The 18,505-nt window shown below is 41.6% G+C and overlaps 1 pseudogene; it reads left to right on the top strand.

Annotated features, from left to right (window-relative positions):
* The window catches only part of LOC136454186 (subtilisin-like protease SBT5.4), a 61,540-nt pseudogene extending 43,254 nt beyond the window's left edge, over window positions 1-18,286 (top strand).
* Window positions 18,287-18,505: the final 219 nt, after the last annotated feature.

Below are 18,505 nucleotides of genomic sequence, written 5' to 3'. Positions count from 1 at the left end.
CCGTAGAAAATATGAAAACACGACAAAAAATCTGAAGTCACAATTATTACATAATAGGTCTAATACATCACTAAATATATCAAGCGGGCACAGTAGTGAACTTCTTCTTAACGTATATCCCTTGGTTATGATCGCGTCATAACCATGGAGTGTCCTCATCATTTAGCTGGATGCTTGGGTCTTTGTTCACTGTGAAGGGTGGAATTCGGTCATCCTTTTCATAATCTTCTGATATGTCTGACTTGTCTTCAATTCCGACGATGTTTCTTTTCCCTAAAAGAACTATGTGGCGCTTTGGCTCATAGATTGGGTCATTGTTGTTTTTCCCTCTCTTCGGTTTTGTAGACATGTCCTTGACACAAAACACCTGATTCACATCCTTGGCAAGGATGAATGGTTCGTCTTTGTACCCAATATTGTTGAGGTCCACGGTTGTCATTCCATACTGGTTGTCAACTGCTACCCCGCCTCCAGTCGCCTTTACCCATTGGCACTTGAACAAAGGTACCTTAAAAGTAGGTGCATAGTTTAGTTCCCATATCTCCTCTATGCGGCCATAATATGTTTGCTTATTTCTATTAGGGTCGGTGGCATCTATGCAGACACCACTATTTTAGTTGGTGCTCCTTTTATCTTAGGCTACTGTGTAAAATGTATTCTCATTTATCTCATACCCTTTGTATGTGAGGATATGCCATGATGGCTGCCTAGCCAACAAATATAGTTGCTCATCAATACTCTCATCACCCTGACATTCTTTTCGCAACCAGTCGCTGAAAGTTTCCATGTGCTGACGCGTAATCCAAGCTTGAGACTTCCCTGGAAACTCGGATCGGAGCAACTCTTTATGTGTCTCGATATACGGATCCACCAAGGAGGAGTTTTGCAGAACTATGTAGTGTGCTTTATTAAAATAATTGTCCTACGTACCAATATATGTTTTCTTCCCTAGTGTCCCCTTTCCACTTAGTCTCCCCTCATGTCACGATTTAGGAACACCAACCGGATCAAGGTCGGGAATAAAGTCAACACAAAACTCAATGACCTCCTCTGTTCCATAGTCCTTGGCGATGCTTCCTTCTAGCCGAGCACGGTTGTGAACATATTTCTTTAGGACTCCCATGAACCTCTCAAAGGGGAACATGTTGTGCAGGAACACAGGACCGAGAATGCTAATCTCCTTGACCAGGTGAACTAGGAGGTGTGTCATGATATTAAAGAAGGAAGGAGGGAACACCAACTCAAAGCTGACAATACATTGAACCACATCATTTTGTAGTTTAGCTAGATCCATTGGATCGATTGCCTTCTAAGAAATTACATTGAGGAATGCACATAGCTTCACGGTGGCTAGACGTACATTTGGAGGTAGAATTCCTCTTAATGCAACTGGAAGCAATTGCATCATGAGCACGTGGCAGTCATGGGACTTGAAGTTTAGGAATTTCTTCTCTGGCATATTTATTATACCCTTTATATTCGAGGAGAATCTAGATGGTACCTTGATGCTTGCTATGCATTCAAACATGCTTTCCTTCTCTTCTTTGCTAAGAGTGTAGCTAGCAGGACTTAAGTAATGGCGTTCATCATTTGTCTTCTCTAGATGTAGGTTGTCTCATTCTTTCAAACATCGCATGTCCTGTCGTGCTTCAAGTGTGTCCTTAGGCTTCCCATACACACCCATGAAGCCTAGCAGGTTCACATAAAGATGCTTCGTCAGGTGCATCATGTCGATCGCGCTATGGACCTCTAGGACTTGCCAATAGGGTAGCTCCCAAAATATGGACTTCTTCTTCCACATGGGTGCGTGACCGTCGGTGTCGTTTGGAATAGGTTCGCTGCCATGTGCCTTTCCAAATACTACTTTCACATCCTTGACCATATTGAGTACATCATCACTAGTTCGGTTGCCCGGCTTGGACTGGTGGTCTGCCTTACCTTTAAAATGCTTGCCTTTCTTTCTTAGGGGGTGATTCACAGGAAGAAATCGACGATGGTCAAGGTACACGACCTTTCGACATTTTTTCAAGAATATACCTTTAATGTCATCGAAACAGTGCGTGCATGCATTATATCCCTTGTTTGATTGTCCTGAAAGATTACTTAGAGAAGGCCAATCATTGATTGTTACGAACAACAATGCTCCTAGGTCAAAGTGCTCCTATTTGTGCTCATCCCACACACTTACACCTGGTCTGTTCCACAAAAGTAGAAGTTCTTCAACTAGTGGCCTCAGGTACACATCGATGTCGTTGCCAGGTTGCCTTGGACCTTGGATGAGCACTGGCATCATAATAAACATACGCTTCATGCATAACTAGGGAGGTAGGTTGTAGATACATAGAGTAACAGGCCAAGTGCTATGACTACTGCTCTGCTCCCTGAAAGGATTCATACCATCCGTACTTAAAGCAAACCTTAAGTTTTTTGCGTCATTTGCAAACTCTGGGAATTCTCTATCGATTGCTCTCCACTAGGACCCATCAGCAGGGTGTCTCAACATATTGTCTACCTTACGGTCTTCTTTGTGCCATCCCAATAACTTTGCATGGTCTTTATTTCTGAACAGACGTTTCAAGCGTGGTATTATAGGAGCATACCACATAATCTTGGCAGGGATTTTCTTTGTGGGATGTTCGCCCTCAACATCACCAGGGTCATCTCGCCTGATCTTATACCGCGATGCATGACATACCGGGCATGCATCTAACTTCTTGTACTCCTCGCCACGGTAGAGGATGCAGTCATTAGGACATGCATGTATCTTCTGGATTTCTAATCCCAAAGGGCAGACTACCTGTTTTGCTTTGTATGTAATGACGGGCAATTCATTATCCTTTAGAAGCATCTTCTTTTGGATTTTTAGTAACTCCCCAAATCCCTTGTTAGATACACCATTCTTTGCCTTCCATTGCAGCAATTCTAGTGTGGTACCCAACTTTTTCTGTCCCGCATCACAAGTTGGGTATAGCAATTTCTTGTGATCCTCTAGCATGCGCTTGAACTTGATCTTCTCCTTTTCACTTTCGCATTCTCTTTGTGCGTCACGAATGGCTTGACCAAGATCATCAGCGGGCTCATCTTCTACCACTACCTCTTCTTCAGCTTCCCCCATTGCAGTATCATTGAAGGCACCATATTCAGCAATAATGTCATCATCGTCCCATTGTTCTTCTTCACCTTCTTCCATTACAACCCTGGTTTCTCCGTGCTTCGTCCAACAAATATAGTTTGGCATGAAACCCGACTTCAACAAGTGTGAATGAAGACTCCTTGAGCTAGCATATTCCTTCAAATTCTTACATATGACACATCGGCAGCACATGAAACCATCGCGTTTGTTTGCCTCGGCCACACGTAAGAAAGAATGCACGCCCTCAATGAACTCTTGGGAGCGGCGATCACCATTGTACATCCAATGCCGGCTCATCTGCATTACATGACATACATACAATATTAAAACCTAGAACATAATCACTTAATTACACGACATGCATGCCACCACACAAGGTATTAATTTATGAAAGTCTCGCTACAATGTAGACAATCCCAACTACCACTAAAAAAACTAAAGCTAAAATGCACTTCAGTAGCATAAGGATTTCATGACCAATCCCAACTAAAACAGATAGATCATGCATTTGTTCAACATCTATGGGCTTATTCCGCAGGATCACTGCCTCATCAGCCACCGTAGCCGCCTGTGCAAGAGAGTTTTGCACATGTTCAACATACTCTTCCTCCCAGTACCAGCCTGAACATCTAGTGCCATCCCACTAAAATTAAAACAAAAAAATTAGAACTTTAATCACAATCATCATGAAAATAAGTATAAATTAACCATAATCATCAAATGCGACAAAATAACTCACATTGCGATCCGGACACTTGTAGAAGATACGGCCCTTGTTGGGACACTCCTTCCTCACCCGGTACTCCATCATAATCTTCTCCTCACACTTGCCGCATGCAATGAGAGGAAGGTCCGGCCTCAGTCGCTTTGGAACCCGATGAGAGGCCGAGGACCCGGAAGCAGTTGCCATCTACTCTCTATACTCATTTTTAATATAATATAAATTTCTCATTTTATAAACAAATAAAATTAAAAAAAACTCTAAAATTCTCTATATCTCCAAACCATGAAGTGTGCTATGCATGCTAGAATTGAAAACTCGATACTAGTTTTGAATAACTACTTTAACCCTCCTTCATCCAAATACGCAAACTTTAAAGTGATTTTGAGCTTAATTGGCTTATAAATAAAAAAAATCTAACATAAAAAAATCACATATATCTAGTCCACAAAATGAAATAAGCTACTGACGAAACATAAGAGTATAAAGTTGGTAACCTTCAGAACCGAAGAATCGATGGAGGAATAGAAGAAATCTTGTGATACACTGGTGATGAGAAAGAAGAGAGGCCGACGATGAAGCTCGCATGTTTTAACAACCCCTAATGGTATGACACCAGAAGGCCCAAAAAACCCTATTTCGGGCTGATAACGCACATCTCGAGATAGTTTTTGTGTCATACCATACCCCCCATTTAGGGATCTGATACCCTTTCCTCCCAGGAAAGGCTAAGAACACTGAGCTCGAAGTGGCTCGGGCTCAGGGAGGAACATGGGCTATATAGGAGGGGACCTTTAGTCCCGGTTGGAGACAGAAACCGGGACTAAAGGTCCCTTCCTAGTCTCGGACAGAGCCTCTAGTCGGGAGTAAAAGTTAACCTTTAGTCCCGGTTGGTAGCACTACTAGAGAACAGACTTTAGAATGATGTCCCAATTTGGCATTAGCCTCGGCATTTTTTGCCTCCGGGACTAAAGGACCCTTTAGTCCCGGTTGGTAATACCAACTGGGACTAAAGGTCCCTGCCCAACGGTCGTCCACGGGGCAGGGATCTTTAGTCCCGGCTGGTATTACCAACCGGGACTAAAGCTTTTAGTCCTGGTTTGGGTGATGCCCCGGGAATAAAGATTAATCTTTAGTCCCGGTTTGGATCCCTAACCGGGACTAATTATCCCGGCCTATAATTCAGCTCATTTCTTCCTCCCCGAGCCCGAGCCATTCCATTCAAACTCACTGTCTCTGTTCTTCAGCTTGCTGTTGTTCTTGCTCTCTCCCCCTCCATTGGTGTTGCTCTTCGATTTTGGAGGTAACAAACTTAATCCTCTTATGTTTTATCAGTAGCTTATCTCATTTTGCGATGTAGATGTATGTGTAACTTTATATGTTGGACTTTATTATGATTTTATATGTCATTTTTAGTTCAAAATCACATGATGATTTGCATATATGTTTGGATAAACAAAAGTTAAATTAGTTCATCAAAATCACGCCTCGCTCGTCCTCGCTGGAGCACGCGCCATCCTCGTCCCCGGTGGCTTACGTGATCTTAGAATTAATTTTTCCATGAAATGAAAAACTTAGAAAATTATTAGAAAATTGTAGAAAATCCGTACTAGTTGAACTTCTGGACCGTGTTTAGCTCGGCAAGCATGTTCTCTGCCGAGCGGTAACGGACATCAAGGAGGAGCTTTGATTCTACGAGGGAGAGCGGCAACGATCGTGGAAGACCGTGTTCCCTTTCTCGTAGAATTGGATCTCTTCCTTGGCCAAGTACGGTGCCGTCCGGTGGAGAAATGCTCGCCGAGATGATCACGTAAGCAAGGTCAACTAGTACGGATGGTTATTTATTGAAACATGTTTTTGAGCTATAATTTCATGGATATCTGATAACTTCAGACCTACAAATGTCATCTACAAATGTTACTATCATCGGCAACCTAAACGCCCACGAGCTCACCGATATCGAGCAGGTCACTTAGAATTATTTTTTCCATGAAATGAAATACTTAGAAATCATGCCTTTTATTTTTTTAGAATTAAATTTTCCATGAATTGAAAAACATAGAAAATAGTTAGAAAATTGTAGAAAATCCATACTAGTTGAACTTGTGGACCGTGTTCAGGTCGGCGAGCAAGTTCTCTGTTGAGCGGTAACGGACGTCAAGGAGGAGCTTTGATTCTACGAGGGAGAGCGGCAACGGTCGTGGAAGACCGTGTTCCCTTTCTTATAGAATCGGAGCTCTTCCTTGGCCAAGTACGGTGCCGTCCGTTGGAGAAATGCTCGCAGAGTTGATCACGTAAGCAAGGTCAACTAGTACGGATGGTTATTTATTGAAACATATTTTTGAGCTATAATTTGATGGATATTTGATAACTTCAGACCTATAAATGTCATCTACAAATGTTACTATCCTCGGCAACCTAAACTTCCGTGAGCTCGCCGATATCGAGCAGGTCACTTAGAATTATTTTTTCCATGAAATGAACTACTTAGAAATCATGCCTTTTTTTTTAGAATTAAATTTTCCATAAAATGAAAAACTTAGTAAATAGTTAGAAAATTATAGAAAATCTGTACTAGTTGAACTTGCGGACTGTGTTCAGCTCGGCCAACATGTTCTCTGCCGAGTGGTAACAGACGTCAAGGAGAAACTTTGATTCTACGAGGGAGAGCGGCAACAGTCGTGGAAGACCGTGTTCCCTTTCTCGTAGAATCGCAGCTCTTCCTTAGCCAAGTACGGTGCTGTCCGGTGGAGAAATGCTGGCCAAGATGATCACGTAAGCAAGGTCAACTAGTACGGATGGTTATTTATTGAAACATGTGAAATCTGTACTAGTTTTATTTAAATATATCATTTTAGAAAATATGAAATTTACACTAGTTTGCAAAAATAAGTATAGAAAGTAGATGACAACTGGTACCGGATCCTCGGCCTCTCGTTCGGTTGCGAAACGACTAAGGCCAGAACTCCCTCTTATTATCTGCGGCAAGTGTAAGCAGAAGATTTTGATGGAGTACCGAGTCAAGAGTCAGGAACCCAACAAGGGTCGTGTTTTCTACAAGTGCCCGGATCGCGGTGTGAGTTTCTTACGCATTTTATAATTATGGCTAATTGACCTGCTTTTCTTGAATATTTTTGACTAAATATTTTTTGGCTTTAATTTCAGTGGAAGGGCAATGGATGCGATGGTTGGTACTGGGAGGAAGATTATGCTACATATGTGCAGAATTTGGGTGCGCTTGAGGTAGCGGCTGCTGCTGATGAGTCAGTGAGCCAGCAGGAGAAGCTTATTGATATTCAACAGAAGAATGATTTGTCTGTTTTAGTTGCGTACGATCATGAAATAATTATGTTACTGAAGTGCATTGTAGTTTTAGTTTATTTAGTGATAGTTGGGATTGCTTACGTTGTAGCCAGGCTTAGTTAATTAATCAACCGTGTGTGTGTCATTTATGTTGTGTAATAAAATACTTAATTATATTCAAGGTTTTCATAATTTGTCGTGTAATACAGATTATGTCACGCCATTGGATGTACAATGCCGATCGCCGCTCCCAAGACTTTATTGAGGGCTTGCACTATTTCTTAGGTGTGGTCGAGGCAAATAAGCGGGATGGTTTCGTGTGCTGTCCATGTGCCCTATGTAAGAATTTAAAGGAATATTCAAGCTCAATGAGTCTTCATTCACATTTGCTTAAGTCAGGTTTCATGTCAAACTATATATGTTGGACTAAGCATGGAGAAAGCGGGGTCATGATGGAAGAAGGTGAAGGAGAAGATTTAGACATTGATGACATTATTGCTCAGTATGGTGCCTTTGATGATACTACAATGGGGGGAGATGAAGAAGAGGTAGCGGTAGAAGATGATCTCGGTGATGCTCTTGGCGATGCCATTCATGATGCACAACAAGAATTAGAAAGTGAAAAAGAGAAAGTTAAGTTCGAGCGCATGCTTGAGGATCATAGGAAGTTGCTATACCCGACGACCAAAGAGGGGCAAAAAAAGCTGGGTACAACACTGGAATTGCTACAGTAGAAGGCAAAGAATGGTATATCCGACAAGGCATTTGGGAATTTATTGAACCTCATAAAGAAGATGCTTCCGAAGCCAAATGAATTGCCCACCACTACGTACGAAGCAAAAAAGGTTGTCTGCCCATTGGGATTAAAAATCTAGAAGATACATGCATGTCCTAATGACTGCATCCTCTACCATGGCAATGAATATGAGAATTTAGATGAATGCCCGGTATGTAAAGCATCGCGGTATAAGATCAGGCGCGATGATCCTAGTGACGTCAAGGGTGAACAACGTCCTAGAAAGAAAATCCCTGCCAAGGTTATGTGGTATGCTCCTATAATACCACGCTTAAAACATTTGTTAAGAAATAAAGACCATGCAAAGTTGTTGCAGTGGCATAAAGAAGACCGTAAGGTAGACAATATGCTGAGACACCCAGCTGATGGGTCCCAGTGGAGAGCGATAGACAGGGAATTTCCAGAGTTTGCAAATGAGGCTAGAAACTTAAGGTTCGCCATAAGTACAGATGGTATGAATCCTTTTGGGGAGTAGAGCACTAGTCATAGCACTTGGCCAGTTACTCTATGTATCTACAACCTTCCTTCATGGATATGCATGAAGCGGAAGTTCATTATGATGCCGATCCTCATCCAAGGTCCGAGGCAACCTGGCAACGACATTGATGTCTATCTGAAGCCATTAGTTGAAGAACTTCTAGTTTTATGAAACAAACCAGGTGTATGTGTCTGGGATGAGTACAAACAAGAACACTTTGACCTACGAGCAATATTGTTCATAACAATCAATGATTGGCCTACTTTAAGTAATTTTTCAGGTCAGACAAACAAAGGATATAATACATACATACATTATTTTGATGACCTTGACAGTATATATTTGAAAAGATGTCGAAAGGTCATGTACCTTAGCCATCGTCGATTCCTTCCTTTGAATCACCAAGTAAGAAAGAAAGGTAAGCATTTTAAAGGTAAGCCAGACCACCGGAAGAAGCCTCATAACCGAACCGGGGAAGATGTACTCACAATGGTCAAGGATGTGAAAGTAGTATTTGGAAAGAGACAAGGCAGCGAATCTGTTCCCAAAGATGCTAAGGGGCACGCACCCATGTGGAAGAAGAAGTCCATCTTTTGGGAGCTACCCTATTGGCAAGTCCTAGAGGTCCGCAACGCAATCGACGTGATGCACCTGACAAAGAATCTTTGTGTGAACCTGTTAGGATTCATGGGTGTGTACGGGAAGCCAAAGGATTCACTTGAAGCACGCCAGGACTTGCAGGGCATGAAAGAATGAGACAACCTTCATCCAGAGAAGACAGATGATGGACGTCATTACTTAAGTCCTGCTAGCTACACGCTTAGCAAAGAAGAGAGGGACAGCATGTTCGAATGTCTAAGCAGCATCAAGGTCCCATCAGGATTCTCCTCCAATATAAAGGGTATAATAAATGTGCTAGATAAGAAATTCCTAAACTTAAAGTCCCACGACTGCCACGTGCTTATGACGCAATTGCTTCCAGTTGCTTTAAGAGGAATTCTACCTCCACATGTATGTCTAGCCACCGTGAAGCTATGTGCATTCCTCAATTGTTTTTTCATCTGAGGTCATTTAGTGTCTCAATTGAGCAAGTTTGACCAAGTTTGTTAAACTCAAAAAGATCTACAATTGTTGTTTTGGTCAACTTTCCATTTGAGAAAGTTTGGACGGTTCAAATTTATGATTTTTAAATTTCGATGCCTACAAACTAGTTTTCGGGACCCTAGATTGTCTCAAATTGAAAAGTTTTGAATACCAAGTTTGTTAAGCTCATCAATATATACAATCCTTATATAGGCCATTTTTTCATTTGAGAAAGCTTGAACAAAATGTAGTTCAAATTTCACAAGTGTGTGACATAGTTTTAGAAAGTCTATATGAGATTCAAGAAGTTGTGACTAGTGTTTGATAAAAATTTCTCAAATGGGAAAATGAGCTATGTAACAATTGTAGATCTTGCTGAGATGATCAAACTTGGTATTCAGAGTTTTTTCATCTGAGGTCATTTAGTGTCTCATTTGAGCAAGTTTGACCAAGTCAAATTTGGTTAAATAAAAAAACAACACTTTGACTCTAGCATTATGAACTCTAAATGACTTCAAATTGAAAAGTTTTGAATACCAAGTTTGTTAAACTCAAAAAGAGCTACAATTGTTGTTTTGGTCAACTTTCCATTTGAGAAAGTTTGGACGGTTCAAATTTGTGATTTTTAAATTTTGACGCCTACAAACTAGTTTTCGGGACCCTAGATTGTCTCAAATTGAAAAGTTTTGAATACCAAGTTTGTTAAGCTCATCAATATATACAATCCTTATATAATCCATTTTTTCATTTGAGAAAGCTTGAACAAAATGTAGTTCAAAATTCACAAGTGTGTGACAGTTTTAGAAAGTCTATATAAGATTCAAGAAGTTGTAACTAGTGTTTGATAAAAATTTCTCAAATGGGAAAATGAGCTATGTAACAATTGTAGATCTTGCTGAGATGATCAAACTTGGTATTCAGAGTTTTTTCATCTGAGGTCATTTAGTGTCTCATTTGAGCAAGTTTGACCAAGTCAAATTTGGTCAAATGAAAAAACAACACTTTGACTCTAGTATTATGAACTCTAAATGACTTCAAATTGAAAAGTTTTGAATACCAAGTTTGTTAAACTCAAAAAGATCTACAATTGTTGTTTTGGTCAACTTTCCATTTGAGAAAGTTTGGACGGTTCAAATTTGTGATTTTTAAATTTCGACGCCTACAAACTAGTTTTCGGAACCCTAGATTGTCTCAAATTGAAAAGTTTTGAATACCGAGTTTGTTAAGCTCATCAATATATACAATCCTTATATAGGCTATTTTTTCATTTGAAAAAGTTGTAAAACAAAAAATACTACATTTTCTTTATTTTTATAGGTTCAACAAAAATTTCCTATCAATTTTGGTCAAAAACTGAGACAAAATTGAAACATTGACGTTACAATAATGTGATAATAAATTTCCTATCGAATAATATTAGTTTTATTAATTTTAAGTTACAAATATATTTTTGCATTAACAAAATACTTAGTATTAGTAACATTTATATTCTATATTCATAAAAGAAATTAAAAACTTTAGGTTACAAAATTTTCCTATTTACAATAAGTAATTAGTTAATCAATAGTATTTTTTAAAATAAATATTGCAAAGTATTGAAGTTGCTATGGAATTAATTGATTAACCTAGTATTAAACAAAATCAAAATCCCAGGCCTTTCCAATTACGCTGGCGGGTTGCCAAAATTTTCAGGCCTTCAGTCCCGGCCCAGACCAAGAACCGGGACTAAAGGGTGGGCGACAATTTCGGTGCCCGCCCAAAAATACCTTTAGTCTCGGCTGATAACACCAGCCGGGACTAAAGGACATTTAGTCCCGACGGGTAAGACCAACCAGGACTAAAGGTCCAACCCTTTAGTCCCGGTTGGTCTTACCAGCCGGGACTAAAGGGTCCCGGCCTATATATATCGAACGTCTGTTCTGTTCATCTTCGATCTCGCCTCCGTCGCTCAGCCCCGCCCGGCCGCGCCATCCGCCGTCGTCGAGCTCGTCTCTGCCGCGCCGCCGTCGTCTACCCCCGCCCGGCCGCGCCATTCTCCTGGCCCGCAACGCCGCATCCCGTCTCCGCCGCCGCACCCGACCCCACCCTCCGTCGCCGACGCTTCCCGCGCGCCCACCGTACGGCCTCCGTCGAGTACTCTTGATCTGCTGCATGCTCTCGATCGGCCATGTTTTTTAGATTTTTTTTATAAAGTCTCGGCTATATGTTAGATTAAAATGTATTAAATTTTAATTAGTAGTTTATTGTTAGTTTTTTAGTTATTTTTTAGATAGTTTTTTATATCTTAGATTAAATGTATTAAAATTTAATTAGTATTTTATTTAGATAGTTTTTTAGATAGTTTTTTATTATAGTTTTTGATATATGTTAGATTAAAATGTAATATCTATTACTAGTTTATCTAATTTCATGTTAGATTAAAATGTATTATCTATTATAGTATTATATATTCTATCTCTCTATATATATTATATCTAGAGAGAGATTCTATATGTATACATATGTACTTAATTATTTCTATATGTATATATACATGTACTTATTTTCATGTGTTGAGAGAGAGAGAAAATTGTATCTAGAGAGACATTCTATGTGTATCACATGCATATCTAGAGATATAGACATATGCACTTATTTCTATGTGTTGAGAGAGAGAGAAAATATATTGTATCATTCTATGTGTATATATATACATGTACTTATTTCCATGTTTTTGGATCAAAAGTGTTTTTGATTCGATTCCAAAGCCTATACCTTATTATTGTTTATCCTTATGAAATATTATGTGTTATTATATTTAATTGGATTTAGTAATTCTATATGTGTTATCACATGTACTTATGTTATGTACCATAGTAATTCTATCTATGTGTTATCTTGAAGATACAAATGGCTGCTCCGGATGATAACTTGAGTGATGACATAATGGCGGATATTATCAACGCCGGCACCAATGTGGATGTAGATGACATGAGTCAGTACTTTGCTGATTATGAGGATATGCTGAATATGCCGGTGGTTGAAGATCAACAAATTGTCGCGCAAGAAAATACTGGCGAGGTATATTCGATTATCTATCATCTCTTATAGATGCATGCGTACGTATATTTGTTGTTAATCGTTGTGTTTCTACTCATGTAGCCGGTCTCTAGATCTACATCAACCACCGACAAAATTAGGAAAGTCCGAGGGCCAAAAAAGCCATTAGAGGGCCGTTTCATAATATCAGAATTCGACACCGACACCGGCAAATCATTGGGACCACATGCTCAGACATATGTCAATCAATGTGGGTTCATTGTAAGGGATAGGATCCCAGTTAGTGCTCGTGAATGGAAGCAGAAGATATCCGCTCCTAATGTTAGTTTTGTATCTGATCATGACAAGAACCTAGCTTGGAGAGATATCACTCAGCATTTCACATTACAAGCAGATGATGCTTTGAAGGAGCTAGTGAGGGATTGGACAATGAAGAAGATGGCAACATTGTTCCAGAGTTGGAAGAAGACATTGTATAAAAAGTTTATCTTGAAGAATGCTACGCCGAATTTCAATGCTAAGGCGTTTGTCAAGTTGGAGTCCCATTGGGATGCCTTCGTAGAATACAAGACATCTCAAGACAGTGAGGAACGTGTGATGAGGAATCGGCAGAATGCCCGACAGAAGCAACACCATCATCGCATGGGATCAGGTGGTTATAGGAGTGCTATTCCCAAGTGGCAGAACCTAGAAGCAGAGATTACTGCCAAGGGAATCATACCTGAAACAACAGAGAAGAACTGGCCTCAACGCGCGAAGAATTGGTTCTACGCTCATGGGGGAAGCCTAGACCCAGACACTGGCAAGCTAATTTTCGGCCAAAAAATTGAGAGAGCAACATAGAGACTAGCTCGTGCTAGGGAAGAAGCTGATAGTGGTGTTTTCAAGCCCAATAGAGAGAAGGATGAATTGACATATGCCCTAGAGAATCCCGAACACGGTGGTCGAACAAGAGGCTATGGGGCGGTTTCGTGGCTACACGCATTCCCAGCAGATAAGGATACCTACAGAAGCCGCCAGAGAAAGAAGGATAAGGAGGCAGAACAAATCCGTGCATTGGAGCAATTTGTTGATAAGTCACGACAAGCATTGCTTGAATCACGTGAACGAGAAAAATCTCTTGAGGCAAGAATGCAGGAGGAGATCAAGAGGCAAGTGCAGCTAGCAATGAGTCAAATGCAATCGCAATCAACGCCGGGAGTCACCATTAGCCCCGTTGGTCAGATGAAAAGCAGTTGTGCTTCTATGGAGCTGCTAGTTATTCAATACAACGCTGGGTAGCGCTTCCCTGTTGATGACATTACCGAGCCTCTAACAACATGTGAGCTGCACATTCCAGATGGTAATAATGCATCAATCATGGTGGCTGTCGGGGTTGTATCTTCAATAGACCGAACGAAGACACCAAGAATCCATGGGTCAGTTATTCAACCTGGATATGCTAGCGTCTCGGTCGATAGAGTGCTCAAAGGTTACAGCAATGTTCCTCTTGACATTGAAGGCGGTGATGGAGAGAAGACACTAGGAGAAGTAGAGAAGATATTTATTCAATGGCGCAAATGCTTCATCATCATTCCTGGGGCGCCACCGCTTCCCCTACCTCACCCTAGGTACGAATGAAAGTGAATGAAATATTATTTTCCATTAATTTTCTATTTGCTTAAAAAATAATTGACACACAACTTGTTTTTGTAGCAGGGTTTCCCCTAGCCTAGCCTAATCATTCATTCCCCATCTCATCACAGCATCGCGGGGGGCGAGACGACTTCATCCCCACGGCGATCGCCAACTCCTACACTGGCCCCATCGCCTCCACAACGATCTCCAACTCCTACACCGGCCCCACCGCCTCCACAACGATCTCCAATGCCTCCACGCCGGTCTCCACCAACACCAGCCACATCGCCTCCACGCCGGTCTCCAACACCGCCCCCACCCCCTCCACAGCGACGCACTACAAAGACGTCTAAGGTCCCAGCGGCAAAGAAGACCCCGAGAAAAAGAGTTATTTCTCAAGAAATACTTCATGAAAAGACTGATGAGCAAATAGCAGCTGAAGAAGACAAAAAAGTAAAAGATTTTTTTATAGATACCAAAAACAAGAGTCAAGCGAAGCTTAAGGAGAAGCCGTACTTTTACCTACCACGAGAGGTGCTGAGGCAGAAGGTCGATGCTCACAAGAAAAAGATGATTGAACTTCGTAAGCCTTCGCCACTATCAGACTATGACCGCTCCCTCTTAAAGTCACATGATGCAGATAAGAAAAGGAAAAGAGCATCAGGGAAGGATGTCCCATAGCTCGGACAACAGAAGCAACTAATGCAAAATCTTGTTGTTGCTAATCAATATGGTTCCAACATAGAAGTCTATCGACCAGACAACTCTGGAGAAGTATCGGTTCAAGCCCTTAATGCTTTTTTTAAAGATACTGGTTTAACCTTGGATCAATTGACGGGCAAAGCTTCAATCCAGAACCTGGAAGTTGATATCTGGAAGACTTATAAATATGGCAAAAGTCTGTACAACCTTGCGGCTCTGAATGAATTGGGTACGCAAATATACTTGCTCAACAAGTGGTACATGCAGGCGTGTGGCAGGGGTGAGCAGTGGATCTTTGTCAGATTTAGAGACCATCATTACTTCTGTGGCGATGACATCTTACATATTAGTTTCGAAGAATTGCATCAACTATTCCACTTGGACGCTCTGGACAAATCAATCATTAGATCCTTTTGTTTGTAAGTGATTCTTACTTTTATTTAATAAACTCACTTCCATGCGTACGTGTATATAATTATCCTCACATGTAACTTATATTTATATACAGATTCCAGATGTCAGAGCTCTAAAGAATACAAGACACCAGTGTTGGCTTCATTGATCCTTATATCGTATTCAAAACCGGTATTATTGTTAAGGAGCGGTGGGTATCTGAAGCACAGGAGAATATCATGATGTTCTTCGTGAAGCAGCACGACAAGACAACAATACTTTTCCCGTACAACTTTAAGTAAGTGTTAATAATAATGTAGTCTACACATTTTATGTATTATCAATACAACTTATATGCATATACGTGTGTGTATAAACCAATGCAGGTTTCACTGGATACTCATTGTCATTGAGTTAAACTCAAGTCGGTTATTAATCTTTGACTCGTTGAGAAAAGAGCGGGCACTATACCAAGATATGATAGACATTATCTAGGGGTAATTTCGATCTCTCGCGCACAAATATTATTGAATAGACTTTGCCATAATTTATTAACGATCGTACATTATTGGTCGCACAGGGTTTGGAAAGAGTTTATTCGGCAACATTGCAAGGATTGCAAGGCACCACTTAATGTAGTTAAAATACCAGTAAGTTGTACTATATACACTTCCCCACGTGTTTAATTACTATATCGTACTTCAATTTACGTGTGAGATGATGAGAATAATCTTCTTCTCGTACAGTGGTGTTTGCGGCAGGAACCAGATAATAACTTGTGTGGATACTACGTTTGTGAATTTATCACTTCGCATATAAGAACTCCTAAAGATGTCCTCAGAGTACGTGTATATCAATTTTTTATTTATTTTTAAATGAATATATATATATGTATTAATACTTTTCCTTTTATTTCAAATGCAAGACTGAATGGATGAAACGAAGGGTCATGCAAAAAGAACATCTGAAAGCAGTTCAAGAGTCAATAGCAGGATATCTTCTAGAAAAAGTGCTAAATCCCAACGGCGAGTTCTATTTTGATCCTAAGGAATAAATGATGTAAATTAAATGTTTATTGATATCGTTATTTTCGAGAACAAGATTATGAAAGTGTTGTATATATACATATATATATATCTATAATATATATAGGTTCATACTTTATTCGAATATAATAATGCTCGACATGAGAATTAGATGTAATTATATGCGTGCGTGTATTTATATTAGCACCATAGAATACGTACATAAAAACATATTATATATTAAACAAATACGTGTAACTGAACTGAAAATAAATTTAAAAAAAAAGAAAAAGAAAAGGAACCTTTAGTCCCGGTTGGGGTTACCAACCGGTACTAAAGGGTGCGGCCACGTTTGCTCGGCTGGAGGGCCTTTAGTCCCGGTTGGTAACACCAACCGGGACTAAAGGTCCCTCTTTAGTCCTGGCTCGATGACTCGGGACTAAAGGTGGCACCTTTAGTCCTGGTATCGTTGTCCCGGCACGGTAACCGGGACTAAAGGCCGTTACCGCCCGGGACAACAACTCCATTCTGTAGTAGTGTAGCTTCAACCAGGACTAAAGGTCCCCTGCAGCAAAAGCCTGCCGCAGTAGCCGTTGGGCAGGGTCCTTTAGTCCCGGGTGGAGCTACAAACCGGGACTAAAGGTATCTCTAGTTCCAAGCACGAAAAATATCGGGATTAAAGCCAAATTTCGAGGTGAGATTAAAAGTCGTTTCTCTACTAGTGTACAACATGAGCTAGCCTTGTGCCCTTGCCTATTTCTTCGTAGTATAACGTACGCGTGAACAACCCTCTCGTGTGTGTCTGTTGCACTGCATGCATAAAGCGTACATCACGGCCAACGACGGCAACGAGATCCGAGACGGCGCCGGCGGCGGGTTCGACTCGGCCACGCCGTTGGACTACGGCTCCGGGCACGTGGACACCGTGAAGGCGCTGGACCCGGGCCTGGTCTACGACGCCCACGCCGGTCGACTACACCGCCTTCCTCTGCTCGCTGGCGCCTACCATCAGGCTGCCGTTGCTAGTAAACTCCCCCGGCAAGGCGCCGTGCACGCTGAGCCGGATCCTTCTTCTCCGCCGCCCCGAGGACCTGAACTACCCGTCCATCGCCGTGCCTTGCCTGCCTGGGTCTGGCAACACCACCACGGTGAAGCGCCGGCTGAAGAACGTCGGCCCTCCTGGCAAGTACAAGGTCACTGTCGCGGAGCCCGCGGGTGTCAAGGTCACGGTGGTGCCCGACGAACTGGACTTCGGGGTCGGAGAGGTGAAGAAGTTCACGGCAGGGCCGTCCCTGCGGGCGTGCAGCCAGGGCGACGGCGCAGGGCCTTCAGTTCTGATAGGCCTCCAATTTTCTAGTACCATAACCCATATAGCTAAGCAGATTTTGTTTCGTTGACCTAAAATAGGATCACCCACTAGCAAGCTTAATAAAAAAATGGTTTTCCGGAGGCCGCACGGCATCGTTTTGTCTCCCGACTCCTACGATCCCAAACCTGTCTGTCTCCTATCGGCTATGTATCGCGAGTGACAGCAACGACGAGGCACCGAGGCAAGGCCCTGAAGGCTGAAGGTAATACTAATCATTCATATTTCTTTTTTTTCCAATTCATTCACATTGAACTATAGCGAGTAGCAGATCAATCTCTAAATTTTGTTATTTTCATCTAGACTCGCCTAGTGGACTAGTGTTTGAAGATTGAAGCTATATCTTCTGCAAATCGGTCTAAAAATTTTGAATCGAGTTGACAAAAGCGTAACAAAAAAAAACAAAGAATAGAGATTTTTTTCTGAACTAGTAGGCCTCATTTTTTAGTTTTGTACAAGACCTCGTATCTCCTCGGGACGGCCCTGTTCACGGTGAAGCTGGACGTCACCGACGAAGGCAAAAACGCGGCGGCCGACGACTACGTGTTCGGCAGCATTGTGTGGTTGGACGTCAACGAGGAGCATCGCGTCCGGAGCCCCATCGTGGTTACGACGGCAAAGTGCAGCTAGCAGGCCAGAGCCTGCAGACACCGGACCTGCTGCTGTCTACCTGGTATACGTTTGGATGGATGGAGCCCCTGATCGAGTTCCTGGTCCAGGCAACTGCTCCAAGCATATATAGTTCGTCGAAAACCATTGCCTGGCTTCAGAAAAGACGTTGCCTGCCGATTGAGATCGTCCCTAGCTTCTTAATAGTTGTGATGCTTTCTGCTCATTATTGTTTTTTTA

The sequence above is a fragment of the Miscanthus floridulus genome, chromosome 5, assembly GCF_019320115.1.
Source record: "Miscanthus floridulus cultivar M001 chromosome 5, ASM1932011v1, whole genome shotgun sequence".
Classification (NCBI taxonomy): Eukaryota; Viridiplantae; Streptophyta; class Magnoliopsida; order Poales; family Poaceae; genus Miscanthus; species Miscanthus floridulus.
The sequence above is the reverse complement of the archived record's forward strand: the minus strand, read 5'-3'. Positions and strand labels throughout refer to the sequence as shown.